This window comes from Lucilia sericata, unplaced genomic scaffold (assembly GCF_015586225.1).
Source record: "Lucilia sericata isolate MDLA Ls3-8-SP2 unplaced genomic scaffold, ASM1558622v1 Contig001342F_arrow, whole genome shotgun sequence".
In the NCBI taxonomy this organism is placed as follows: Eukaryota; Metazoa; Arthropoda; class Insecta; order Diptera; family Calliphoridae; genus Lucilia; species Lucilia sericata.
The window spans coordinates 57,350-84,480 of NW_023995286.1; the positions used below are offsets into that span (position 1 = coordinate 57,350).

The window sequence follows — 27,131 nt, forward strand, 5'->3', positions numbered from 1 at the left end:
TTTTTTTTGGTTCCGCAGTGAGCTAAACAGTTTTTATTAATTTTATTTAATTTTTTTTCTTCTTTTACACATTTTTATAAGATTTGTGATGATTCTTATAAGAATTATGTTTAATAAGTTTATAATTTAATTTAATGTTAATTTTGTTATAATAAGATGCAATGAATATTATTATTTTAAATATAAATATCTAATAATAAAATTTATTATTAATAATATAAAGAAATATTATTATAAAAAAGAAAAATTTACCAGCAAGATGTTAAAAATGTAAATTTTCCTTTTTATCCTTAATAAAGCTTAAAAAGATGTTGAAATTAAGCTGATATTAAGGCTACTAGAACTGCAATTGTTTTAAAATGTTATTTAAATTTAAAATAATTAAAAACTACTTTAAACCATAAAACTACATTTTAGGCTAAATTATAAAATATAAAGATAAATTTATGTATATATTTACATTTTTTTAATTTATATTGAAATAAAATTTAGTTAATTTATGTTTAAATCATGATATAAATAATGCTTTCAGCCTTTGAGATTATTTGCAAAATAATCCTTTTTGCTTTGTATACGTTAAGCTTTATCTTCAAAAGCTAAAATCTTGCCAAAAACTGTATTTACAGTTTGTTAAATGTATTTTTGGCTTCCCTTTTGAAAGACTATAAAAACATTTACTTTTAGGTCTCAAGTAGTTAAGGATTTATTTTCTTGTAATTTGAATATCATTGGTAGCTAAAAATAAATCCTTTGTAGTACTTCAGACCAATGAAAAAACTGCTTTTTTTAACACAGAAACACAATGCAGTAAAAAAACTGTCTTTTTCTTTTTCCGTCGTTTACGAAGGCGTATGAGTATTATTTGTTTATTTTTTGTTAAAAAAAAATCCAACTTCCTTTAGTCAAGACTTCTCTTTCCAACATCTCTCTTTCTCTTTCATACTTCATTAGTAAACGACTGTTATTGTAATTCTCCTGTATATGTGTGTGTGTTTATTTAGTGCATTGCATTTCCGGTGGTGGTTTGAGCTTTTTATTTTCAACTCTTCTCTTATTGGTTGGTCAGGCCAATAAGTGAAGCTCTTCTATATGCCCAAATACATATACTTTTATGTATCCAACAAATATGTATTTGTGTATATAAAATTTTATGAAAACAAGCCACAAATGTATATGACGATTGGCAGGATTTATTAGCTTTTGTTGTTATGTATTCCTTTTCTATGTGTGTTTGAGTGTGCATATCCTTTGCCTCTGTGAGTAGGGGTTGGTTTAAACTGCAATGAAAAGAAAAATTATAACTAGAAAAGTATTTATTTAGTTGTTTGATTAAAAACTTAAAATTAATTACATACAAATTATATTAAATATTAATTTCCCTGTCGAGGATTTAATCCCTGCTAGGAAAAAGTCTTGTTAAAGTGATAGGTAAAAAAGAAGACAGGTGCTCTTTGTAAAAATTATTAGAAATACTAATCCCCACTAATAAATAAACATATGAAGTGAAGTTTTCTTGCAATTGCTACCTCTTTAAAAAACTAGGTTCCACATACTCTTCTGATGCATCTGTTCTATAAAATGGTCAATTGGAACGCATTACTTCATTTTTTAATATCGAAATCAGTATGAATTTATAATTCCCGCTGGTATTATATGAAGTACTCGGTAACTACATCTTAATTCTCTTTTTCTGATCCATACACTTTTCTTTCCATTCTTTCAGCTATGTCTGATCTCTTCCCTCTTTATTATAATCTTCTTACGGGTATGTATTTACAAAGGGACCCCTTGTACCCAAATGAAGGTGTACTCAGCTTTCGGACTTCAGTCATCCCTATTGTCAATCAAAATTTCACTTGAAATGAACAGCTATTGCGAATAAAATCAACTATTGTGAATTAATTGTTCACGACAAGTTCACGATGACAATTTTTCTTTCGAGAAAAACAAAAAATTTCACTTCTATTGGCCATAGGTGGGTGATTATGTAATTAATAACTTATTTTCGATTGGACCGATTTCGGTCATATTTAATACTAGATACTAATGGTTTCAACTCCCTTTCTCCTTTTCTGTAACGAATCAGCTGATTCATGTTTGGCATGCAAAAACGCATAAACTAACGATTTACACAGATTTTCCGAAGCCAAATAACTGAGTTTTTAACGTGATTTAATTGAATTAATTTACTATAATCCTATGTGAGGACCATCAATGCATTACATCGGAGTAATTCCAAAACTAGTCCCTTGCAGAAATAATGGAAGTACATGATCCGCAACATGGTCCTATTTAATGCTGGCTATGGATCATGTTGTTTTCAAAAATAATAAACATGGTCCATGCCTTATCAAATATTTTCCATTAGGAATGGAAGAGTCTTTTGAAAGGGTCCTCTATGGGACTTGGGGCAATTGTGGAGTAATTTAAGACGTATTTCAATGCGATTTATTTGAGCAATTTGTTGATGGCAGACCAATTTTCCGAAAGAGGACTTTTGTATAGGATCTAGTGTCAAATATGAACCAAATTTCATAAAATTCACTGGATACTTTTACACAAAATCTTATTCGAGATGAATTTTATAAGAATACTTTTATATGTCAATTGAGCGCACAACAGGCCCGATAGTGGTCTAGGTGCATTTCTTCGGATTCTCAATTTGAAAAACGTCGAAACCTTGAGTCTTAATTTAGACAAACTTTATATATAAAAGTTTCTTCACGCTGTTATTGCGTCTCAAATGTGGCACGATATTTGGAAAACCTGATATTTGGTAGATAAATTTTGAGGTAAATAAGGAATCAGTGCTGCTTAATCCCTTTATGCCTTGGAACATAAACTCTTTTTGAAAATGGTACATATCGGATCCGTATTCTTCAAACATCCTTCCGAAATATCGACTATCGGTAATGTCATAGTTTATATAGGGTCTAATGAACGTGTCCTCCAAATATCGCTTATTAGGCGCCTTTACAAATTGTCATGTGAAGTTACGGGATTATTATATCATACTGGCAATACGATATGTCCGAAAATAATATTTGCTTTATCAAATTCTGTAGAGTTCAAAGAAATACAACCTACTTTCGAATGTATCCAAATAGTATCATTTATTTTTCTTCGAAATGTATTATTTTTATTAAATAACAAGAAAAACTATTTCAAAATCAGCCAATGAACTCATTTAAAACTTACGCAATATTTATTTTAATTGAATATGTTTTGTTATTCCTAAAGCAGCACACATTTTAAATTTTCTTTTTGGCAATGATACAAAGTGTGTGAATAATTTAAAAGCACAGGTATCCCCAAAAATGTTATAAACAAAAAAATTAAACACACTTTTTCCGAGTTATTAAAACTTTTATTTTAAGGGGGAGCAAGAAAATTGTTTCTTTAAAAACAGGGGAAATTAAGCTAAAAGGATGTCTATGTATTACATACTTTAACATACTTATATAAAGTAAATAAAGATAAAACCAACTCTCTCCTTACCCCTCTTTCTTCTAATAAATTTTTGTTTATAAAAATTTGTGCCAAAAAGGAATAATTGTGCTTATGACATAAAAATTTTCGTAAATTATACACTCAGAGAAAAATATTCATAAAAGGATGAACGCACATTTTACGGAGCACAGTTAAAAAGAAAAGGGAAATTGTAAAAGTATTATATATCATTAGATAGGAAATTTTTCAAAAATATACATAACATATATATGTATGTACATTCATAATTCCATGAGCTCGAAATTGACATTATACTCTATTCCTCCTTACTCATGTGAAATTTCATTAAAATCATTTTAAATCGATTAAAAATTACAGCTTAATTTCCCTTAATAATTTTTCTTTCTATCCCACTGTGCGCAATGGTCCTTCGGTATCTATAGAAATGACTTTTGATTTTTGTGTTATCTTCTTTTTTTTCCCGAATTATTAATTCATTCATTCATAAAGAAATTCTTTTGTTGTGATAATTGTACATATTCGTATTCTTAGTTATATAGTAGTTGTTGTAGTTGTTCTTCTTCCGAATGCCTGCCTGCTGCCATTTTGGCTACCAATTCAAGCAAAGATGAGATTGCATAATTTATGATCATGGAGTTTTGCCAATAAATATTTTCTGGATATGTTCCCAAATGTTTATTTCTCGACGTTGTTCTTGTTGTAGTTGTTTGTTCGTCTTGTAGAATTCTATTCTTATAGTATTTTCTTTATTATGACGCTGTAAACTACAATATTTCTTGGCTCATGATCACTTGTTTTTTTTTTTTTTTTTGTTAAAACCATTTTTTTACATATAAACAAATCTTAAAGGTGGTTGAGTATTTAGTTTTGTTTATTTATTTTTTTTTTTCATTCGTATTTGAACGCATTCTTTTAATTTTTTCCTTTTATTCTCGATAATGTGTGTGTGAGAGAAAAAAAAAACTTTAATAAAATTTCTTTTGTTTGGGCCAATAATGCACGTGAATTTTTGTTTGGTAAGGTCAGGTTTGTTTTGATTGTTGTTTATCAGATTTCAAAAGGATATCTTTATTTTGGTTAAATGTTTGCAAGTACTTTTATATAAGCAGATGGATGAGTGATACATTTTCATACTTCAAACTGAAAATTCTACAAGACAAACAACAAAAAATAATTTAAAAATTTTGATATATTTTATGTTAATAATCACTTTAATCCCTTGCACTTAAAATGTTAATTTTTTTCAATTTAAATTAAATTTAGTAAGAACGCCTTTGCTTCTTTCTTTCCTTTTTTGTTTTGTGTTTACCAATGTTCATGTACTTGCAGCCTTTTGTTGCAAGTGTTAATTATGTGTGTTTAAAGTGATTTACGTTGCTTGATAAAGGGACATCTTTGTTGGAAAATTATTACTCCTTATGTATTTGGTTTAATATGTGGTATTAAAGTGTTATGTTTTTACAAAATTTATTGCCAACGGATGTGAATAATTGGCTTTTGAAGATATCTTTAAAAAATGGAAGTGTTTGTTAGAAATATTGGTTAGAAATAAAAATTAGGTTTAAGAAAATAAGAAGACAGACAGATATATAGATAGATAGATAGATAGATAGATAGATAGATAGATAGATAGATAGATAGATAGATAGATGATGGATGGATAGATAGATAGATAGATAGATAGATAGATAGATAGATAGATAGATAGAATAGATAGATAGATAGATAGATAGATAGATAGATAGATAGATAGATAGATAGATAGATAGATAGATAGATAGATAGATAGATAGATAGATAGATAGATAGATAGATAGATAGATAGATAGATAGATAGATAGATAGATAGATAGATAGATAGATAGATAGATAGATAGATAGATAGATAGATAGATAGATAGATAGATAGATAGATAGATAGATAGATAGATAGATAGATAGATAGATAGATAGATAGATAGATAGATTAGATAGATAGATAGATAGATAGATAGATAGATAGATAGATAGATAGATAGATAGATAGATAGATAGATAGATAGATAGATAGATAGATAGATAGATAGATAGATAGATAGATAGATAGATAGATAGATAGATAGATAGATAGATAGATAGATAGATAGATAGATAGATAGATAGATAGATAGATAGATAGATAGATAGATAGATAGATAGATAGATAGATAGATAGATAGATAGATAGATAGATAGATAGATAGATAGATAGATAGATAGATAGATAGATAGATAGATAGATAGATAGATAGATAGATAGATAGATAGATAGATAGATAGATAGATAGATAGATAGATAGATAGATAGATAGATAGATAGATAGATAGATAGATAGATAGATAGATAGATAGATAGATAGATAGATAGATAGATAGATAGATAGATAGATAGATAGATAGATAGAATATAGATAGATAGATAGATAGATAGATAGATAGATAGATAGATAGATAGATAGATAGATAGATAGATAGATAGATAGATAGATAGATAGATAGATAGATAGATAGATAGATAGATAGATAGATAGATAGATAGATAGATAGATAGATAGATAGATAGATAGATAGATAGATAGATAGATAGATAGATAGATAGATAGATAGATAGATAGATAGATAGATAGATAGATAGATAGATAGATAGATAGATAGATAGATAGATAGATAGATAGATAGATAGATATTTAATCGTATTTTTCTATAAATTTTACTTTTTCTATAAAATTTGAAAAGTTAAATTTCATTGCAATTATATTCTATCTGATTCTCTCTTATTTATTAAAATGTATGTATGAATGTGTATAGAAAAGTATGTATATATGAGTCTGATTATACAAGATTTGATGGGCATTAACGGCTGTTGCTTTTTAAATTTTGTAGATCTTTGTTTGTTTTTGTAAAATTTTCAATAAAACAACAAAAAAAAATTTGTACATTATTTTGACGATTTCTTGTTTGCATTTATATTTTTTTTAAAGAAAAACAAAAACAACTCTACTTATTTTGAAAATAATTACTATATGGTCACATAAGAAAATCAACCAACAACAACAACTCGTTAAAACCTTAAAATTAAAAAGAAGACAACAACAATTTTAAACACTCGGAAAAAAAGTGTTTTATATAAAAATAGATTTAAAGAAAAATAAAATAAAACATCTACAAAAAACAACAAGTATACATTTGCTTTACGTTAATTTTGTGTCGATCATTGTAGACGACAAAACACAAAAAATAGAAGAAAAAAATCGAAAAAGTTTTCTGAAAAAAACAAAATATGTACTAAAGAAAATCCCCGAGTAGAAAAGGCGACATACTGAAGAGTATACTTTTAGTATCTTGTTGTATTTTTTATGAGTTTTTCCTTAATCTTTAATGATTTTTTAACAAAACGAAATACCCTACATAAAGCAGTCATTAGGTCATAGATTAGTCAATAGATTAAGTAGTAAATAGGCTAGACCATAGATTCGCCCATAGTACTAAGTAATATGAAGGGTTTATAAGAGTCGACATAACCGATTATAGAGTTCTGAGTTATTTTTTTTATCTGTTTTCGGTTAAAGTCAATTGCGCGTCATTGCTTTGGATTTAGAAGGCAGACTACTTGAGTAGAGTTTTTCTATATGTTTGTTTGATATTTTGTTGTTTTTCACTACAAAAACAAAATAGATTATATAAATGCATAGGATTACGTATATTTAATTGTATATTTTTTTTTGTTGCAGAAAAAAAACAATCTACAAAATACAGATACTAACAAACTCATTAATTTCTACATACATGTTGTGTATCTTTTTTTGTATCTATATAGAATTATTTATGTTTGGTTGTTTGTTTATAATTTAACAACTTCTGCGCAATTTTTTTTTAAATTTTGTTTTCTATATAGTCTGTCCGTCGTACTGTCTGTTGTCGTTTTTCATTTTTTTTGTTTAATTTTTCTATGTTTGGATGTCTGTATTATTTGTTCTTGTCGTTGTTTTTATTATTTTTTTTTGCTCATAAGATCATTTACTAAGTGTTGTTGTTTTATCTTAATTTAGTACCGTTGTTAATTTTCTTTTAAATTGCTATAGTCTTCGTGTTTTATGTCGTTTATATTCAAACTATAACTTTTTAAGTGTCAATCTTGAGATATTTTCCGGGGAATAAAGTGCTTAACTTAGAAAAATTTCTTTACATAATAATTTTTAGACTTTTTTTATCAACATTTTTTAAAAAACTTGTATATTATCTTAGGTTTCTAAAACTAGAGTATTATATAGGAATCAAATCTATAGGAAATAGACGATTTCGAGAATCGTTCATAGAAGTTTAAAAAATTTTAAGACTGATTTTTATATCCACTATCAAAAAAGATACTGATTTTGTCATTTCATTTGTAACTCATCGGGTCCTATTCCGGGTCCTTATCCTATTCTAAGACGATCTAGCTATGGCCGTCCATTTACATTTTGAAATCAAAATGGAATCCATAAATCCAACATGTACACATTCTAGGTCTTTATCCGAGTCTGAGACCATCTAGCAATTTTCGACAGACTAAATCACGATAGAGTCCAAACTGGAGGAGCTAGAGGGCAAAATTTTTCTTTATTAATAAAGTCCTTATCCTGTTCTAAAACCATCTAGCTAAAATTCTGTAAAATTAGCTTTAGATGGGAATCTGTACTTCAAAAATTTTCAAAACTTTTTTTTTCATATAAAAAGTTCAAATTAAAATAACATCTGCATCATCTACATTTCCTGCTTTCTAACACATACATACACACATTATTGTGCACCTGTTGTCGCTTTTCAAATTATTAGTAAAAATAATATTTTTATTTCTCCAGGGCAAATAATTCTTACGGCGTCTGATCGATTCTGTCATACTAAAGCAAACAAGAAATAATTTTTAGAAATTTTCTTTAAAAAAATCCTATTTGTTATTTTTTTTAATCAACAGATACTAAATTCTTTTAAAAAACACTTTTTTTTCATTTAAATTTCAAGTGAAAATTTTAAATGAAACAAATTTTAAAATACAGTTGTTTGTCATTTTTTTCTTAAATCCAAACAGACGTTGTTGAAAATTTATACACTTATGCACATGAAATTTATAATTCTTCTTCTTGTTTTTGGGGAAATCTTCATGTTGATGATACTTTTTTTATATAGTCAGAGTTGGGTATTATGTGAAACGTATTATTTATTAATAGTTGTAGACATGTTGAAGATAGAAAACAAATGTTGTCATTAAAATGTGTGACATTCCAAGGTGTGAATGTTATAAATATACTTTTAGATTAAAAGAGGAATATCAATGTGTTATAGATATCTTTAGCATAGTCGTGTTCTAGTTTAATTAAAATATTATTGAATATTTAAAATATAAGTTCACGTTCCAAACTACATAAATTATGAAACTACTTTGATATACATATGTAATTTCTGGTGAGGTATTACCCGCCCTTTTATCGAATTAAAACTATTAAATAGTATACAGCTCTGTTAATAAATTTTTATTTATTTGTGTAAATTTTTATAGGAAAAATACACATTTATTAAAATGTGCATCTGTTTTATCATATTTCTTTCATGTGTGCAGATATTTTCTTCAACAAAAATATATAAAAAAAATTATTTTTTTCTTTTGCAATTAAAATTTTTCAGTCACTAAACAGTTAAGAACAAAAAAGAAGCACACTGTGGGTTTTTGATAGATAGATAGATAGATAGATAGATAGATAGATAGATAGATAGATAGATAGATAGATAGATAGATAGATAGATAGATAGATAGATAGATAGATAGATAGATAGATAGATAGATAGATAGATAGATAGATAGATAGATAGATAGATAGATAGATAGATAGATAGATAGATAGATAGATAGATAGATAGATAGATAGATAGATAGATAGATAGATAGATAGATAGATAGATAGATAGATAGATAGATAGATAGATAGATAGATAGATAGATAGATAGATAGATAGATAGATAGATAGATAATAGATAGATTAATAGATAGATAGATAGATAGATAGATAGATAGATAGATAGATAGATAGATAGATAGATAGATAGATAGATAGAGATAGATAGATAGATAGATAGATAGATAGATAGATAGATAGATAGATAGATAGATAGATAGATAGATAGATAGATAGATAGATAGAGATAGATAGATAGATAGATAGATAGATAGATAGATAGATAGATAGATAGATAGATAGATAGATAGATAGATAGATAGATAGATAGATAGATAGATAGATAGATAGATAGATAGATAGATAGATAGATAGATAGATAGATAGATACATACATAGATACATAGATAGATACATAGATAGATAGATACATAGATAGATACATAGATAGATAGATAGATAGATAGATAGATAGATAGATAGATAGATAGATAGATAGATAGATAGATAGATAGATAGATAGATAGATAGATAGATAGATAGTCGCTCGCTCGCTCCTCGGCTCAGCTCGCTGTGCCTCGCTCGCCGCTCGATCGCTCGTCGCTCGCTGCTCGCTGTCAGTCGCTGCTCCTAGCTCGATCGCTCGCTCGGTAGGCTCGCTGTCGCTCGCTCGCTCGCTCGACTAGATAGATAGATAGAATATGATAGATAGATAGATAGCTAGATGGACTGATATATGTTATAATGTATATTGTTATTCACCCTTAACTGTAAATTATATGCAAAACACAATTATCAAATATTGTTCTACTTTATCTGTAAAATGAAAAAAAGGAAACGTAAATTTATCGTTTGCGTAAGTTCCTCAATTACAAATTTTGAATGTATGTCATCATTAAAAAGGAAATATCATCGAGACTTAAGTTGTTTTTTGTTATTGCTATTGTGGTTCAATTAATATTTTCCATTACAATTGCAATTGCTAAAATATACAACAATGTTTTCCAGAAACATTTAATTATTTCTTTTGTATTTAAACACTAAAAAAATTCTTTGTCTGTTATTGAAATCAATACAATTGTTTTGTAATAATTTATTATTTTTACATTTTTCTATGGTCCACATTGATTAACATACAAAAGGCATTAAATACTGCATTAGTAAATCATTAAATCATACTTTTTTTGTGGAAATCTAAAGCAAAACAAAGAGCTCAAATACAAAGTAAGTTGTCTTTAGTACTTAAGTTCAAATGAATGTTTTTTTTTTTTTTAGTGAAAAAGAAATATTTAAACGAAGAGTGAAAAAATTATGTTTATTATACGCCACGATAATTGCAATGGACATTTGTTTTATGGCCTGCAAAAAGTACGAAAAAAAGTTTGTGTGTTGGGCGATTTGTGACGCCTAAAAAGTTTTAAGCAGAATCTCCAAACAAATACTTACACATAAATGAACATTTATGACCGGTTGTGACGAATTTGAAAACCCATTTTTTAAGGATTGAAAATATTTAAACATAAAACTCCTTCTATTGAAGTCATTCCAAAGCAATGAACAGGAATAGTAGAAAAAGATCAACCCTCTTACAACAATTTCGAAAACCTAATCTTTCGAAAACCTCAAGTTTTCTTCAATTCAAATGTAGGGTGTCTCCAAAACAAACATTTTAACACAGACACTGTTATAATGATTTACTTTATTTGCATTTTTTGGCCGTTAAAATAAAAGAAATTTGAAAAAAAGAAAAATTATCTAATGGTGGGTGCTATGTATTAAAAACAAACAAACAAATTACAAAATTTATGAGAAAGAAATTAAAAAAATATATGCACCAAATTTTAAAAACAACAAAATCATATTTAATATAAAAATTTTTGTTTAATTAATTTATAAGAAAATATTTTGATGTAGAAATTTTCTAGGAAAACACAAGTTTATTAACGTAATTGATTAATTAGTTTTTGTTTATATATATTTATGTTGTTTTAGAGAAATTTTTTGTTTTTATATATTTTTTTCGAATAATAATATATGAATTACTTATTTAGATTTTACTTAAATCCCAGCAAAAACTTTAATTACCAAGTAATGCACAAATTTACTTCCACAATAGCAATTTAAGTCACTATTTCTATTCTGTAGTCTAGTCTATAGTCTAGTCTATAGTCTAGTCTATAGTCTAGTCTATAGTCTAGTCTATAGTCTAGTCTATAGTCTAGCCTATAGTCTAGTCTATAGTCTAGTCTATAGTCTAGTCTATAGTCTAGTCTATAGTCTAGTCTATAGTCTAGTCTATAGTCTAGTCTATAGTCTAGTCTATAGTCTAGTCTATAGTCTAGTCTATAGTCTAGTCTATAGTCTAGTCTATAGTCTAGTCTATAGTCTAGTCTATAGTCTAGTCTATAGTCTAGTCTATAGTCTAGTCTATAGTCTAGTCTATAGTCTAGTCTATAGTCTAGTCTATAGTCTAGTCTATAGTCTAGTCTATAGTCTAGTCTATAGTCTAGTCTATAGTCTAGTCTATAGTCTAGTCTATAGTCTAGTCTATAGTCTAGTCTATAGTCTAGTCTATAGTCTAGTCTATAGTCTAGTCTGTAGTCAAGTCTATAGTCTAGTCTATAGTCTAGTCTATAGTCTAGTCTATAGTCTAGTCTATAGTCTAGTCTATAGTCTAGTCTATAGTCTAGTCTATAGTCTAGTCTATAGTCTAGTCTATAGTCTAGTCTATAGTCTAGTCTATAGTCTAGTTTATAGTCTAGTTTATAGTCTAGTTTATAGTCTAGTTTATAGTCTAGTTTATAGTCTAGTTTATAGTCTAGTCTATAGTCTAGTCTATAGTCTAGTCTATAGTCTAGTCTTTAATTCTATCACTCATACTTCACTGTGTTCCTCACGGATTTTCATACATAGAAATCTTGTGAAAATTTCCTTCTTCGCAGAACTTAGTAGAGAAAGAATAGCGGGAGTAATCTACTTCGCTTTCTTGAATGTACTTTTATTTCTGGGTTATTAAAGAATTAATCGCTTGAAGCGTATACGTATTTTGAATTTATAACATTTAAATCCACAACACTCATACTACATGGTGTTCCATAAAGACTTTTCTGTTTAAATATTGAATATTATGCCGCATTAAAAATCTGCAATTTAAAGCGCCTAAATGTCTGCTGCATTGTAGTCGTATACAACACAAGATGTTAAAATGAAAAATATCGCCAACACATAACAATTTTCTTTTATATTTTTTTTTTTTTGTTATAAATTTCACATTCCATTTTTTTCCTTTCTAACGTTCATATTTATTTGCAACATTTGAAAAAAGGATAATTTTGAGACAAAAAGATAGAGTAAATGTTACATGTTTATTGTGTTGGTATTTAGCCAAATAAAATGTTATAAATTTAATATAAACATTAAGGATTTGTTGTGTTCTTTTTTCCCGGCTTTCTAAAACAAAGGATAAGAAGGATAAGAAATCTATTTTTGTGACTGTTATAATTGTAATTTTATGGAGATGAAAAAAGTTTAATGTTAAACAAACTATTTCTCTTACTTTAGATTAAAGTCTTGGTAATGCGTTCAGACTATTAATATTTCGACTTTCGTTAAGTTTATATTTGTTGTTTGATTCTTTGTGCACATTTGCATTAGAATTGTTGCTGATGTTGTTGCTTTAATTTCAATCTCATGTGGCTGCGTGCCATATACTGACCTGGTCGTGGTCGTGTGCCATTGTAGCCAAACAAATTTTCACTCTTCTCCTGGCAATCAAACTTATGATGATTGTGTATTTGTTGTACATGATGATTTTTTTTTTTAGTTAATTGCTGACGCACATTTTTGATGAGTTGCCCAGACTTTTATCACTACTGCTACTGTTGTCTAAATTTCTTGGCATAATCTGCTGCGCCCACTATTCGTAAAAAGTCTTGAAACAAAAAAATATTTCGTGTTTTTCGTATTATTGGCTCATCAAAAAATTGTTTTAATTTTTTCTTCTTTCATTTGGCCAGCATTCTGGGGTATTTCCTATTTGGCTCTTGAATGGATTTTTTTTATGAACGTCTTACTCTTCAGCAATCTTAATTCATTCATGTTGGTGCTGGTCATGATGATGTTGATGATCCTCGTTGGTGACTAAATGAACAGGTGGTTGGTTGATTCTTGGATGACATTCTTTTTTTCTATTTTTTGCTTAATTTGTAAAATTATTGTTTGATAATTTCAAGTTTGATTAGTTTGGCAAGTCTATCAGTTGCTTGGGTCAATAACCTTTTCGTTATCTAAGTTGGCACTTATTAAATGTTTGGTCGGTGGGACGAGAACAGAGAAGGGGAGTGGGGCCTTAAAAGTGGGCTTGTTTACATTTTCACTCACAATTATTGGCTGCCGTTTGTTGCAACAATAAAATCAAAATAAATATTTTTTGTTGTTATTTGATTTAATCTTGGCATTAGTTAATATTTTCGTATGTTTGTATATTTCTTTGCCAGAATTTTCTCTTTTATTTAATGTTTTTTTTTATAATTATTGATAATTTTTTAACACTTGTTAGACTGTCATTGGATTTGTAAATATTTCTTATAAATTGCAACGAAAACTTTGGACAACATTGCAAAATTTTAAATTTCTTTCTTAAGTATTTAGGTTAAAGAAAGAAATATTAATGGTCACTTGTTGATAACACTTAACTGACTCTTTTCTGCTTCATAAAACTTGTCTTGTTCTCAGACAACTCACACAACTTTTCTATTGAAAAAGTTGCTCTTGCTGAGACAACTTTTCTGTAGAAAAAGTAGTTCCCATTCAAACAGATAAAGTTGATCTCTTTTAAACTACTTTTCTATACAAATAGTTGCTTCCAATTAAAAAACTTTTCTAAAAAGATGCTCTCACTGAGACAACCTTTCTATAGAAAAAGTTGCTTTGAATCAGAAAACTTTTCTGTAGAAAAACATAGAATAGAAAAGTTGTCTAAAACAAAAAATAGTTGCTCTCAATGTGACAACTTTTCTATACTTAGAAGAAGTTGCTTTCAATCAAGAAAAACTTTTCTTTAGAAAAAGTTGTTTTCAATCAGAAAACTTTTCTGTAGAAAAACATGTTCTCACTTAGATAAATTTTCTATAGAAAGAGTTGCTCTTACTCCGATAACTTTTCTATAGAAAAAGTTGCTGCCAATCGGACAACTTCAGAATAAGTCGCTCTAAATCAGACAACTTTTCATTAGAAAAAGGCGTTGTGAATCTGACAGCTTTTCTATACAAAAAGTCGATAATGATCAAACAATTTTTCTATAGAAATAGTCGCTCTCACACATTCAAATTTTCTATAGAAAAGATTTCTCTCACACATACAAATTTTCTATAGAAAAGTTGCTCTCACTCAGACAACTTTTTTATGGAAAAAGTTGCTGCCACTCAAAAAACTTTTCTATAGTAAAAGTTGCTTTCGCTCAGTCATTCTGGATCAGACAACTTCTCTATAGAAAAATTCGCTCTGGAAATGAAAAAGTTGCTCTCACTCAGAGAACTATAGAAAAAGTCATTCTGGATCAGACAACTTCTCTATAGAAAATTTTGCTCTGGATCAGATAAATTATTTTTCCATGGGAAAAGTTGATCTCACACATACAACTATTATGCTTTTCTATAAACGAACTTTGTTCTGATTTCAGACAACTTGCTCTCCTTTATTTAATTTAAATCCCTTTTCTTTCAACTATGAAAGATTCTTTCAATTAATTGTTTCGTCCTTAATAAATTATTTAAATAAAAATATCTTAGCTTGAAATTTATTTCAAAATCTATAACATCAATAAAATTCACAAGTTTTGCAACAAAGACAAACAAAATTCACCAAAAAAAAACTATAAATGTTGGGAAGTCATAAATCTTGTAAACAGAAATAAAAACGACATTTGAACACAGAAAAGAAAGAAAACAAAAAAATAGTTATTGGTGGAAATGATAAAAAATCCAAGTGAGAACAAAATCATTTGAAGCTTCATTTTGTCCTTTAACAACTGACCAGCATTTCCTGTTAGAAAAAAATAAAATAACAAAAGGACATGCATATGCAAACATTCAAGAGAAAAATAATTGCCAAATACAAAAAAGAAAACAAAAAAGGAGATGACTTTAACAATAAGATATTTGCCAATTTCCGTTAGTAAATTCCTTTTTTCTTCCAAAAAGAATAAAATATTTGCATTTATTTTCTTTTTTTAGTTTGCATATTTATAAAAAAAAGCTACATTTTCACAAAATGTCCAAAACATGGTTGTTTGTGTCACAAGTATTTAAATTTCAGTTATTTTTCTTGTTTTTAGCCTTCTTGCCAAAAATTCCTCATTCATTACAAATAAATTTTATTTTATAAACGTGAAAAAATCGCATAGTTTTGTTTTTCAGGGGGTAAAAGGCTGCAATTACTCTCTATTTTTTTAAAGACACACAACAGAATATCATTCACTTTTCGCGCCCCATTAAATCTTGTTCGGTAATGACTTTTAGGTAATTTGTCTTATTACTTTCACAAGCTATAACAGCAGAGTCCTTTTTTTTAATAGCAGATGGATGTTTGTTTATGAAACTGTTGTAAAGGATGCTAATTTTGTTTTGTGTTGTTAATTAGTTCTTTCATATTTTTTTTCCTTTTAGTTAATTTGTATGGAAATTGTTAATTGTTTTAATGTTGGTTATAAATTTTAATTTCGTGTGGCATGTTCTTTGTACAGCCTAAAATCAGTGTTATTTATGTGAACACTAAGAAATATGCAACATTTTAATAGAAACAATGAATATTTTACATTTTGTTTGTTTTTACTAGCAATTATGTTAATTAAACCGTTATATGAATTGTAAAATATGTCTACTGATAACTTAACCTTTACACTCCTTTTTTGGTTTATAGACTTTTCTATACACGAGTCAAATACTATTGTAGGATTTTTATATCTAAAACAAAAAATTCGATACGACTTTATTTAGGACAAAGATATTGGACCGACTGTGTGTTCCATATAAAGAAAGAAATAATGTACCTAAACATCCCACATCTATTTTTAGTTTTCCCACAAAAAAAAAAAAAAAAAACATAACGTTTAAAACATTTTTATTATACATATATAATAACAAATCAGATTATAATTTGTTTTAAAGCACTAAATAAATAAAATTACACCCACACTTAAAAATCAACTATTAATAACCGAATATTATGTATAATAGGGTGGCTCTGTATTAAACGATGAAAAACGGCAAAGATTAAAGGTGTTTAACCAAATTTATTCCGTTCTAGTTTCAATTCTATTCAGTTCTAATTCATTCTAGTTCAGTTCTGTTCAGTTCTATTTCAGTTCTAGTTCATTTCTAGTTCAGTTTCTAGTTCAGTTTCTAGTTCAGTTCTAGTTCAGTTCTAGTTCAGTTTTCCAGTTCAGTTCTAGTTCAGTGCTAGTTGTTTTCTAGTTGTTCTAGTTCAGTTCTAGTTCAGTTTAGTTTCAGTTTCTAGTTCATTTCTAGTTTCAGTTCTAGTTTCAGTCTAGTTCAGTTCTAGTTTAGTTTTCTAGTTCAGTTCTAGTTCAGTCTAGTTCAGTTATAGTTCAGTTCTAGTTTCAGTCTAGTTTTAGTTCTAGTTCAGTTCTAGTTCAGTTCTAGTTCAGTTCTAGTTCAGTTCTAGTTCAGTTCTAGTTCAGTTCTAGTTCAGTTCTAGTTCAGTTCTAGTTCAGTTCTAGTTCAGTTCTAGTTCAGTTCTAGTTCAGTTCTAGTTCAGTTCTAGTTCAGTTCTAGTTCAGTTCTAGTTTAGTTCTAGTTCAGTTCTAGTTCAGTTCTAGTTCAGTTCTAGTTCAGTTCTAGTTCAGTTCTAGTTCAGTTCTAGTTCAGTTCTAGTTCAGTTCTAGTTCAGTTCTAGTTCAGTTCTAGTTCAGTTCTAGTTCAGTTCTAGTCAGTTCTAGTTCAGTTCTAGTTCAGTTCTAGTTCAGTTCTAGTTCAGTTCTAGTTCAGTTCTAGTTCAGTTCTAGTTCAGTTCTAGTTCAGTTCTAGTTCAGTTGTAGTTCAGTTGTAGTTCAGTTCTAGTTCAGTTCTAGTTCAGTTCTAGTTCAGTTCTAGTTCAGTTCTAGTTCAGTTCTAGTTCAGTTCTAGTTCAGTTCTAGTTCAGTTCTAGTTCAGTTCTAGTTCAGTTCTAGTTCAGTTCTAGTTCAGTTCTAGTTTTTAGTTCTAGTTCAGTTCTAGTTCAGTTCAGTTAGTTCAGTTCTAGTTCAGTTCTAGTTCAGTTCTAGTTCAGTTCTAGTTCAGTTCTAGTTCAGTCTAGTTCAGTTCTAGTTCAGTTCTAGTTCAGTTCTAGTTCAGTTCTAGTTCAGTTCTAGTTCAGTTCTAGTTCAGTTCAGTTCAGTTCTAGTTCAGTTCTAGTTCAGTTCTAGTTCAGTTCTAGTTCAGTTCTAGTTCAGTTCTAGTTCAGTTCTAGTTCAGTTCTATCAGTTCTAGTTCAGTTCTAGTTCAGTTCTAGTCAGTTCTAGTTCAGTTCTAGTTCAGTTCTAGTTCAGTTCTAGTTCAGTTCTAGTTCAGTTCTAGTTTAGTTCTAGTTCAGTTCTAGTTCAGTTCTAGTTCAGTTCTAGTTCAGTTCTAGTTCAGTTCTAGTTCAGTTCTAGTTCAGTTCTAGTTCAGTTCTAGTTCAGTTCTAGTTCAGTTCTAGTTCAGTTCTAGTTCAGTTCTAGTTCAGTTCTAGTTCAGTTCTAGTTCAGTTCTAGTTCAGTTCTAGTTCAGTTCTAGTCAGTTCTAGTTCAGTTCTAGTTCAGTTCTAGTTCAGTTCTAGTTCAGTTCTAGTTCTTCAGTTCTAGTTCAGTTGTAGTTCAGTTGTAGTTCAGTTGTAGTTCAGTTCTAGTTCAGTTCTAGTTCAGTTCTAGTTCAGTTCTAGTTCAGTTCTAGTTCAGTTCTAGTTCAGTTCTAGTTCAGTTCTAGTTCAGTTCTAGTTCAGTTCTAGTTCAGTTCTAGTTCAGTTCTAGTTCAGTTCTAGTTCAGTTCTAGTTCAGTTCTAGTTCAGTTCTAGTTCAGTTCTAGTTCAGTTGTAGTTCAGTTCTAGTTCAGTTCTAGTTCAGTTCTAGTTCAGTTCTAGTTCAGTTCTAGTTCAGTTCTAGTTCAGTTCTAGTTCAGTTCTAGTTCAGTTCTAGTTCAGTTCTAGTTCAGTTCTAGTTCAGTTCTAGTTCAGTCTAGTTCAGTTCTAGTTCAGTTCTAGTTTCAGTTCTAGTTCAGTTCTAGTTCAGTTCTAGTTCGTTCTAGTTTCAGTTTCAGTTCAGTTCTAGTTCAGTTCTAGTTCAGTTTCTAGTTCAGTTAGTTCAGTTCAGTTCATGTTCTAGTTCATTCTAGTTCAGTTCTAGTTCAGTTCTAGTCAGTTCTAGTTCAGTTCTAGTTCAGTTCTAGTTCGTTCTAGTTTCAGTTCTAGTTCAGTTCTAGTTCAGTTCTAGTTCAGTTCTAGTTCCGTTCTAGTTCCGTTCTAGTTCAGTTCTATGTTCAGTTCTAGTTCAGTTCTAGTTCAGTTTCTAGTTCAGTTCTAGTTCAGTTCTAGTTCAGTTCTAGTTCAGTTCTAGTTCAGTTCTAGTTCAGTTCTAGTTCCGTTCTAGTTCAGTTCTAGTTCAGTTCTAGTTCAGTTCTAGTTCAGTTCTAGTTTCAGTCTAGTTCAGTTCTAGTTCAGTTCTAGTTCAGTTCTAGTTCAGTTTTAGTTCAGTTCTAGTTCAGTTCTAGTTCAGTTCTAGTTCAGTTCTAGTTCAGTTCTAGTTCAGTTCTAGTTCAGTCTAGTCAGTTCTAGTTCAGTTCTAGTTCAGTTTTAGTTCAGTTCTAGTTTCTAGTTCTAGTTCAGTTCTAGTTCAGTTCTAGTTCAGTTCTAGTTCAGTTCTAGTTCAGTTCTAGTTCAGTTCTAGTTCAGTTCTAGTTCAGTTCTAGTTCAGTTCTAGTCAGTTCTAGTTCAGTTCTAGTTCATGTAGTTCCGTTAGTTCAGTTCTAGTTCAGTTCTAGTTCAGTTCTAGTTCAGTTCTAGTTCAGTTCTAGTTCAGTTCTAGTTCAGTTCTAGTTCAGTTTCTAGTTCAGTTCTAGTCACGTTCTAGTCAGTCTAGTTCAGTTCTAGTTCAGTTCTAGTTCAGTTCTAGTTCAGTTCTAGTTCAGTTGTCTATTCAGTTCTAGTTCAGTTCTAGTCAGTTCTAGTTCAGTTCTAGTTCAGTCTAGTTCGTTCTAGTTCAGTTCTCGTCAGTTCTAGTTCGTCTAGTTCAGGTTCTAGTGTCAGTTCTAGTTCAGTTCTAGTTCAGTTCTAGTTCAGTTAGTAGTTCAGTTGTAGTTCAGTTCTAGTTCAGTTCTAGTTCAGTTCTAGTTCAGTTCTAGTTCAGTTCTAGTTCAGTTCTAGTTCAGTTCTAGTTCAGTTCTAGTTCAGTTCTAGTTCAGTTCTAGTTCAGTTCTAGTTCAGTTCTAGTTCAGTTCTAGTTCAGTTCTAGTTCAGTTCTAGTTCAGTTCTAGTTCAGTTCTAGTTCAGTTCTAGTTCAGTTCTAGTTCAGTTCTAGTTCAGTTCTAGTTCAGTTCTAGTTAGTTCTAGTTCAGTTCTAGTTCAGTTCTAGTTCAGTTCTAGTTCAGTTCTAGTTCAGTTCTAGTTCAGTTCTAGTTCAGTTCTAGTTCAGTTCTAGTTCAGTTCTAGTTCAGTTCTAGTTCAGTTCTAGTTCAGTTCTAGTTCAGTTCTAGTTCAGTTCTAGTTCAGTTCTAGTTCAGTTCTAGTTCAGTTCTAGTTCAGTTCTAGTTCAGTTCTAGTTCAGTTCTAGTTCAGTTGTAGTTCAGTTGTAGTTCAGTTCTAGTTCAGTTCTAGTTCAGTTCTAGTTCAGTTCTAGTTCAGTTGTAGTTCAGTTGTTCTAGTTCAGTTCTAGTTCCGTTCTAGTGCAGTTTTAGTTCAGTGTCAGTTCAGTTTCTAGTTCAGTTCTAGTTCAGTTCTAGTTTCAGTTCCTAGTTCAGTTCTAGTTCAGGTTCTCGTTCAGTTCTTAGTTGCAGTTCTCGTTCAGTTCTAGTTCAGTTCTAGTTCAGTTCTAGTTCAGTTCTAGTTTCAGTTCTAGTTTCAGTTCTAGTTCAGTTCTAGTTCAGTTCTAGTTCAGTTCTAGTTCAGTTCTAGTTCAGTTCTAGTTTCAGTTCTAGTTCAGTTCTAGTTCCGTTCGTTCTAGTTCAGTTCTAGTTCAGTTCTAGTTCAGTTCTAGTTCAGTTCTAGTTCAGTTCTAGTTCAGTTCTAGTTCAGTTCTAGTTCAGTTCTAGTTCAGTTCTAGTTCAGTTCTAGTTCAGTTCTAGTTCAGTTCTAGTTCAGTTCTAGTTCAGTTCTAGTTCAGTTCTAGTTCAGTTCTAGTTTCAGTTCTAGTCAGTTCTAGTTCAGTTCTAGTTCAGTTCTAGTTCAGTTCTAGTTCAGTTCTAGTCAGTTCTAGTTCAGTTCTAGTTCAGTTCTAGTTCAGTTCTAGTTCAGTTCTAGTTCAGTTCTGTTCTAGTTCAGTTCTAGTTCAGTTCTAGTTCAGTTCTAGTTCAGTTCTAGTTCAGTTCTAGTTCAGTTCTAGTTCAGTTCTAGTTCAGTTCTAGTTCAGTTCTAGTTCAGTTCTAGTTCAGTTCTAGTTCAGTTGTAGTTCAGTTGTAGTTCAGTTGTAGTTCAGTTCTAGTTCAGTTCTAGTTCAGTTCTAGTTCAGTTCTAGTTCAGTTCTAGTTCAGTTCTAGTTCAGTTCTAGTTCAGTTCTAGTTCAGTTCTAGTTCAGTTCTAGTTCAGTTCTAGTTCAGTTCTAGTTCAGTTCTAGTTCAGTTCTAGTTCAGTTCTAGTTCAGTTCTAGTTCAGTTCTAGTTCAGTATAGTTCTAGTTCAGTTCCTTTATTTATACCAATAAAATTTTCATTTAAAACTTTCGCAACCTTTTTTGTTACCACCGTAATTTACATTCACATCGATTAAAAACAACAATAATAAATTATGCACGTGTATGTTTAAATGTTTCTAAAATTCCACAATTCAACAACTAAACACCCAAATTATTATTTGTTAATAAAAAAAATAACAAATTTACAAATTAAATGTTGTGGCAGATAAAAAAAAAACTAAACACAACATAATCAAACACACACACCTTCGGTGTATTTTGGTTTAAAAAATTTATTGGTACGAAGTTTTCAAACTGACCTTATAATAACATTTAACTAGATTTCTATTGTAACATATAACTTTAACACACAATTCATAAAAAATACTGTATGGATTTGGCAAATCCGAATACATAAATGGTTTTTCAATTCCTTACAGTGAGAAAGAAAAATTGGACAACTATTCTATAGTTATGTTTTGACAGATTTGTTTTTTTTTAAGGAAATACAAATCTATGATTTTTTCTTTGAAATTTGTACTGGAAAGAATTATAACTCTTATTTGAGTTTTAAATTTAACTGGAGGAATACTTTTCTCCATCACTTTCATATTTTCCCTATTACATGAATAGCAATAAATAACATTTTTTTACTAATATGAAAAAATTTTGGATAAAGTTGCATTTAAATAAATATTTGTTGTCTTTTGTTAACAGTCGGATATTAGTTTTTATAACAATGTTATAACATACAATATTTCCATAAATTATTGTTTTTATTTTGAAACCTTTCTCCTTGGGATTTATGCACAAATGCACTATTTATTTGATTTTAACAAGAAATACATAAATATTTAATTTTCATAAGATTTTTTTCCTACATTCATATTGTTAAGGGCGGCAGGAAGGAGTATTTAGTTTAGAGGTTTGCATATTTCTCATTTTCCCATATTCATACTGTAAACAAATATATATTTATTTTGTTTCGTAGGAAAACAAATGTTTCTTTATTTTAGTCGGCCTTATTTATATTTTGTGTGTGTGTGTTATTATAATATTTCATGTTTTATTTGTTTGTATTGTGCAATTGTTGTTTTATTGTCATTTTTGTAGAATTTGGAAAATATTTATGTGGCGCCAAATTGTCGTGACATGAGCTTAGAAAATATTAAGATTTTTCTTAAAAGAAATTTTAAATACACAAGTACAGCATACAGATATTTTTCATATTTAAATTTGTATGTTTATACATTTGCTTTATGAATCCAGCGGATATACATACATATATGTATGTGTATTAATTTTAAGTTTGTCTCGGATTTTTGCTCATATGTCAATTACTTATGGACCGATTTTGCTGATTGATTTGAAAAATCATGCAGATGGACATAGTTTAAGAACTCTGAATATACATACATATTTAATTTATGGATTCGGTAAATTACACATATAAAAAATATAAACGGAATGACAAACATATATATAACCTTCTCAAGAAGAAAAAGGATATATATTCAGAATATCGTAGGCAAACATATCCGGAAAAGAGAACAGAGAAAAGATATTAATATAAAATTGTTTGCTTGTTATTGTCTTCTAACTTCTTGGCTATACCAATGTCAAAATTATCTCAAAATGTTCGATTCTGCCCCACCTTTGGCAAACAAAATTAAAAGTTCTAAATAATCACCTTCGGAGTCGATTTAACGATGTCCGTTCGAATATCCGTGTGTCCATATAAACGTTGTAAAGTGCCGCAATTTTCAAGATTATTTCATGAAATTTGAAACAAATATAATCAGTCCATTGTTTCACCTAGCCCCATAAAACCCAACCCCCGAATATGGCTGTTGTACTCATAATTATGTTGAATTTACTAGTAACTCGACGATAATCATCACAAATAAGTTTTGTACAACCATCCTACGAATTTTTTCCGGATCGGTCCATATTTTATATCAATAAATTTCTAAAATAAATCATGTTGGTTCTGGGTATCATATTGGCTATAACCGACTACACGTTCATACTTGTTTTTCGGCATCCATTTTTTTCTGGGGATATTCTTCCTTCTTCGAAAATTCTTTACTAAAGTATACTTTGGTCTATGGTTTCAAGTCTTCTGTAACATGAGTCGTATGTTTTGACACATTATTTAACGACTCAAATTGATCGACCAAGTTAATATTAGAGGTCTTATTAGCATGAATTGGAGATTTTATTGCTCCAATCTTTTCATTGTAAATTTAATTTAAAGTTCTGCAAATTCCTTTATCAAACAGTGCTAAATAAATAGGAATTATCCTAGACTCACTAAATTATCATGGAAAGTTAACATCCAACTCAGAGTCAAGAGGTCTGCTAATATATTTGTCGTAAGATATTTGGGATGAAGTGGGGAGGGCTATGTCCTAATTATACCATTTTTACAAAGTTCAAAGATCAGCTTGCTTTGGAATAACTTTTAGAAGCTAGAACGGGATCTGCTGTAGATATCTACAATGCCGTTATTTCTACAAAAGGCTCAAATTAGATGGAATTATCATCCTTCTTTTTTAAATAAGAAATGCTCAATATAACTTATAATCCGAATTAGACTGGATATATCGAGGTTGATAGCAGTAATAACTGGACACTGGATACTAGGCGGACATGTAAGTCTTCTTGTGGTATGTTCCCTTCAATGAATACTGTTGCAGTTGCAAAGACAGGGAAAAGGAAGAATATCTGCGAATGTCTTGATATAGCCGCCAAGATAAGCAGTTTCCTTGCCAATTTCATCACATTAAACCTTAGTGAGATATCTGGGTCTTTACATAATGACCTGCTGAGAATTCTTACGGTTATGGGCTGAATCTAATATACTACACAATACCATATCTATATAGTGGAGAGGTAGTATACTATATAGTGGAGAGGTAATATAGTGGAGAGGTAATTATTTTTTGCGAAGTGTCCCTTCGCAAAAAATAATTATATTTAATAAATGAAAGTGCTGAGAAAGGCATCAGAAACAGTGGTTTTAACACAATAGTGTCAATGGAGAGCACTAAGAGAAAATTCGTTCGTTTAGCTAATGAAACGCATTCAGATGTTCTTCATTAAATATATGAAACATTTCATTAGTATAATGAACAATTTTCGTTCATAAAATTGAATCTTTCGTTATTAATTTTTCCTGAAAATTTCATTCATCACATGAAATGGCTTTCATTAACATTAAATTAACTAACATTAATTAACTAAATAGGAGTGCTTAAAAAAATTCGCGGCAAGGTGCCACGCCCACTTACGAAATAACTATTGAAAGTAGTATATCTCAGAAACTGGTACGACTAGAGTTCTAAAATTTTGCACGAATAACTTTGACATACATATATATGAAACATATGCACGAAAAACTTTGACACGTATATGAAAACTGGGGGAAAAATGGGCGAACTAACAATAGTGGGTATGGCACTTCCCACGCCTATATTACTAGCCAATATCAAATCACGTATATTTGGAAAACTATAACAGCAACAGTTCCCAAATTTCGTACGATAAACTTTAGTGTCAATATGATCATTTTGTGCAAAAATGGGCGGAATGCTCGAATTTTGCACAAACATCCATGTTAGTATCTCCTTAATAAATTGGCGGATCACGGAGGCATAGTCCCTGCAATAAGAATTAAATAAAAAAATCGTATATCGGATACACGTAAAATTTTGCACGAGCAACACTGAAACCTATGTGAACAATTTGCGGAAAAATAACCGGACCAGCAATAGGGGCATGGTACCTCCCTTATAAATTACATTTTTACATCTGGGAAAATATAGGAACTAGAATATTCAAATGCTGTACGTGTAGAAACGTTTTCTTTAAAAGCGGTTCTACTATAATCATTTTTAGTAAGAAAATAATGTTCACGATAATTTTGAGAACAGGTTCCTACTTTATCAATTCTAGAACAGGTTCCACTAGCACCTTAGCTACCTTAGTTTTGATGTGTTTACTATGGCATTGAAATTATAGAATTCAGTGTTAACAAAACATTTGTCTTTTGGTCGATGAAATTAATTTCTGAGCCACCGTTTGCCGATTAGAGAAATAAAATCGTAAAGGGTTTTCTATTTATATTGTTTCTAGGGTAGCGAAGCACACTGGGTATAGCTGGTGCTCTATAATAAAAAATATCCAAACATATCAAACCAATCAAGTACTGAATTGGATCTATAAAATTACGATATTGCAATATTTAAAATCTTAATAAATTACTTACCACTTTTTCGATTTCTTTTACAGAATATCATAATATGATTTCCTCATATTCATTTAGCTGTCAGAGAGATTTGATGTTCTAGTTGCTGTTTTCCATATTCCAGCATTATTTACATGATGATAAAGTTATTCCGAAGATTTTTATTTTATAAGGTGAGTATTTATTGTTTAACTACAAAATATTTGGCCATAAGTTTAAATCCAATATTGTTATTAAGTTTTAATTAAGTTAATTAAATATGTTATTTAAATATTATTATATTTTTATATATTTGCTGCACTTTTATGTATTTATTAGATAATATTATAATTTTTGTTATAAATAAGTTATATGTTGTTGTAATTATTATGTAATTTTCAATTTATTTGTTTATATTATTTGAATTAAAATTATATTTAAATATTTCTTTTAGCACTTGTATTAGAAACTAATTATTTTACTCATGCTGTTTGAGTTGTTGTTTTTCCTCTTGCATGTGTTGTTTTATTTTTATTTTTTTCAGATTAATTCTATATTTATTTTATTTAATTATTTTTTCTATTTCACTAAACTGTTTTTGTTTTATTTATATTTGAATGTCACTTTTTTTGTTGTTTTTGTTGTTTTTCATTTTGCACAAAATAAATCGCGTATAATCCCATTATTTGCGATACAAGTCCAATATACTAGATAAAGATGTTATTTTATCGCGTATTTAGTCCATTATTTTATATTAAAAAGAAAACCTGATTTGAGACTGTATGATCGAGACGTTGGACTGTTTTTGGGCTGGTGGTTAGTTTATTAGCGTTGAACTTCTATCCAAATACTGGTTTATACCCGAAAATATTTTCAATAGCTGACCTTTATTTTCAGTAGAAGATTATTTGTTTCCTTTTTGATGTGCCTGCATGTGTGTGAAACTACTGAGTGTTTCTTCAAAAAAATTTGAACGTGGTGTTTGTCTTCTTTAGGTTCGTTCATAAACGATATTTTGATTTGGCACTCCAAAATATTGGCTTCTATTTGATTTGGCTAATCTCATACTTCATCGTTGGACAATGACATTTGTTTTCACCAAAAAAAACAAAAAAAAACTATCATGATGTTTTGGCCAAAAACAATGAAGAAAACGACAAATTTTTGTCTTTTTTATGAAATGGTTTATATTTCTTTCCTTGCCTTGATGAATCCTTTTCCTTGCCTTTTTGTTGGCATTTGTTTTTCGAACATCTTGGACCATCACCACCATCACTTGATGACACGTTGAGTTGACCAGAAGAAGAATTTTTTTTGGAATCGTTTTTCATCGTTCTTTTTTTTTTTTGTTTGTTTCTTCTTTGGCTGGCGATTTTCTTGGATGCGTCTCAGTCATAAAACGACTACGATGATGATGTTGATGATGTTTGCCGTAGGGCACACAATTTTTCGTTGCCAGCCGCCAGTCAGTCAGCCAACAAATATTAAGTTTTCTCGTACACACCACTCATGTTGGCTCGCGCTTTAGCTGGCTGCCTGCCTTATTGTTAGCCAACTGACTGACGACTAACGTAGCTGGCTATCAACTACATTACGGTGTGCCAGCAAAACATGCAAGCAGGCCAGCAGT

At 29.6% G+C, this 27,131-nt stretch overlaps 1 long non-coding RNA gene across 1 annotated transcript; it reads right to left on the reverse strand.

The window, feature by feature from the left end:
- On the reverse strand, positions 1-27,131 carry LOC119611033. The gene is made up of 2 exons (XR_005232033.1): positions 25,544-27,131; positions 1-1,277 (listed from the first exon to the last, which is right to left on the reverse strand). It is a non-coding gene; the product is annotated as an uncharacterized LOC119611033 (long non-coding RNA).